Below are 3644 nucleotides of genomic sequence, written 5' to 3'. Positions count from 1 at the left end.
TCTGATAAATTACAGTATAGCTATATTACAGAACATCAAGCAATCATTAAAAATATTTTCAAAGAAATTTGAAAGCTTGGGAAATTGCTTTTAATAAAATTTTATATGAGAGAGAGTGAAAGATGGAGGGCAGGAGGGAGGGAGGGAAGAAGAGGGGACAGAGACAGAGACAGACACTGAAGTTTTTGACACAGCTCTTACAGCAGCTTTTGAGGGAAAGCATTTGCTGAGCTCCTTGTTTGTCCATTCTGGAAATCCTACTCCTTGTAAATTGTACAAGTTAGTTGTGCAAATTATTTTCCTAGAGAGGGAAAATGGGACATCCTTGTAAAGTGAAACCCTCAGCATGGGGTCATCTTGGCCATATATTGGTGTCGTAGCCTAGAACCTGACTTGGTAGGTAGTCCACTTTGTGAACGAGAGTGCCTAGAGGCTATACTCATTTTTTTTTGTAATTCTATAACTATGCTTTAAAATTCTTTAGGATTTATGTGTTCTTGCATGCATGTCTGTATATCATGTGCAACCTGCAACTGGAGTTATGAATAGTTGTGAGCCACCATGAGGGTGCCGGGAATCAAAACCAAGTCCTCTCCAAGAACAAGTGCTCTTAACCACTGATTCATGTTTCTCACCCCTTAGCTAGACTTTTATAAAAAAGCATTTTGTGATCAAATATTTAGTTACATGGAGATAAACAAAAACCAAATGAATTAAGTGAATTTCTCAGAGCCTTTAGCAATGAAAATGCTAAATCTGATAAGATACTCCTCAAAAGAAAGAAAGAAAGAAAGAAAGAAAGAAAGAAAGAAAGAAAGAAAGAAAGGAAGGAAGGAAGAAAGAAAGAGAAAAAGAAAAAGAGGAACGGCATGCACGGTGTCCCAATGTTATTGAGACCAGTGGACATTCTCTCACCCACCTACTCCCAGTTTGTGAGACTGATGTCTTGCCAAGCACTTTTAGTCTGTTTTACTTGGTATTTTCCGTCTGAATCAAATGTACTGAAATGTCAGGGGAAGTATCTGTGGACAACTGTGACAGCTGTGCACATCAGCCTTTCAATCATGAAAGCAGTGGCAGTAGAAATGAACGGAGACTCTCCAAGGGAAGTCAACCTTTGCAGACAGTCTCTAATACAATCCGCTGTCCTCGCCAGGAGCATCTTGCAGGGACTCCTCCAATATTCTGGGTGCTAATTTGATTGAAGACTTACCATGTGCCAGCCAGATTCTTAGAAGACAAACAGGGCAGTATTTGTCCTTAGTGTAAAGGGTACAATGGAGAAGGCAGTTATCAGGTATCAGAAAAGGTGAGGTGTAGGAATCCACAAGGTGCTATATAAGACTCAAAGGTAGATGTTTTAAAAAGAAGAGAAAATGTTTGTTGCCAAGATTGATTTATGAAGACAAAAAAAAGGGGGGGGGTTAGCCACGAGAGGAAAGGGTGGCGGTGGGGGTGGAAAGGCTTGTGAAAGCATGGGCTGTTCAGAAACCCATGTGGCTTGCATAGCTATATAGTTAGTACAGGATATACGACACTGACCAGTGAGTTGGGGATGCAGCTCAGTGGTAGAGCTCTTGTCTGGCAAATGCAAGGTTCCATCCCCACATGGAGGGCAGAAGGGACAAAAGGAGGTTTTCTGTGACACACTAGTGAGCTGAGTCTTATTCTCAAGATAAAGGGTGATCATTGAAGAACATTGAATCTCAGGATCATATTTGGTTTTAGAGAGCACTCTCTGGCAGCACTGTATAAAAGAGAATTCTGGAGGCTGATCAGAAATTTCAGGACAGAATCAGACAAGTATGGCTTAAGAAGATGGCTGAGAGTTGACAGTAGCAAGAGCCAAGTATGGAAGACCTGTATTCCCAGCACTAGGAAGGCTCAAGTAGGATTACCCAGAGTTCTAGGCCAGCCTACCATACATAGTGAGACCCTGTCTCAAAACAAAAAACAAACAAACCTGGAGATGTGTGACAGAAAACTCTTACCTTGTGTAAAAACAGGTCATTCAGATTTCTGCCTTGAACTGCCACAGGCTATGGCAGAGCCACACAATCCAGAGAAAACTGTGGGCCAGGTGTGAAAAAGAAGGAATGCAGTACATTTAAAACATAAATGTCCCCCATAGTCTCAGGCATTTGAACACTTGGTCACAAGTTGGTTATTTGAGGAGGTTTAGTAAGTGTGGCCTTGCTGGAGGAAATCTTGTTCCAGGAGTGGCCTGTAAGAGTAAAAAGCCAAGAAAGAGGGAGGGCCTGGTCACCAGGAGACATGATAGGAGATGGGTGTGATCACAGGCCTGGAAGTATCCCTAGGAGATTGGTGATGTTGTATACATTATGAAGAGTGATTTGCTAAAGACCACTCATCTGAGCCTAAGAATGAAGTGTCAGTCCGCACTGGGAGGTGATCCTGTGCCATAGTGCTCCATACCCAAATACCATCAGGAGAGAGCTGATCTCCCAGGAGTGTGGACATGCCTTTTGCACAGGTCAAACCACTAGTGCTGTTTTTTGGAGGAACCCAACCAGAGACCTCAGGACACAGGAACCAAGGAGCAGCCTGGGACAGGACCCTTCTGGTTTCCATCTGCATCTGGAACTGATCCTGTGCCACCGTGCTCCATACGCAAATACCACTGGGAGGGAGCTGGTCTATCAGACATGCCTACACACCGGTGAGCACAGGTAAAACCACCACTTCTGTTCAAATTCCTGGCACAAGAGGAACCCGCCCACAGCCATCAGGACAGAGGAACCAAGGGACAGCTGGGGACAAGATCTTCTGGTTTCCATCTGTGCCCCAGAGCAGACCCTGGGCCACAGCTCTCCATACCCAAATTCCTCCCAAGAGAGAACTGGTCTTCCAGGAGTACTGACACAAAGGCTTGCAGGAGGGACAAGCCACAGTCAGAGACAGCAAGACCAGTTAACACTAGAGATAACCAGATGCCTAGAGGCAAGGGAAAGAACATAAGCAACAGAAACCAAGGTTACTTGGCATCATCAGAACCCAGTTATCCCACTACAGCAAGTCCTGGACACACCATCACACTGGAAAAGCAAAATTCAGATCTAAAATCACTTCTCATGATGATGATATAGGACTTTAAGATAGGCTTAAATAACACCCTCAAAGAAATACAGGAGAACACAGGTAAACAGCTAGAAGTCCTTCAAGAGGAAACACAAAAATCCCTTAAAGAACTACAGGAAAACACAGTCAAACAGGTGAAGGAAATGAACAAAACCATCTAGGATCTAAAAATGGAAATAGAAATAAATAAATCACAAAGGGAGATAACCCTAGAAATAGAAAACCTAAGAAAGAAGTCAGGAACCACAGATGCATGCATCACCAACAGAATCCAAGAGATAGAAGAGAGAATCTCAGGGACAGAAGATACCATAGAAAACATTGACACAACATTCAAAGAAAATGCAAAATGAAAAAAGCTCTTAACCCAAAAAATCCAGGAAATACAGAACACAACGAGAAGACCAAACCCAAGGGTAATAGGTACAGAAGAAAGATTCCCAATTTAAAGGGTCAGTAAATATCTTCAACAAAATCACAGAAGAAAACTTCCCTAACCTAAAGAAAGAGATGCCCATTAACATACAAGAAGCCTACAGAACTCC

This window comes from Mastomys coucha, chromosome X, assembly GCF_008632895.1.
Source record: "Mastomys coucha isolate ucsf_1 chromosome X, UCSF_Mcou_1, whole genome shotgun sequence".
NCBI lineage: Eukaryota > Metazoa > Chordata > Mammalia > Rodentia > Muridae > Mastomys > Mastomys coucha.
This window is presented reverse-complemented; position numbering follows the sequence as displayed.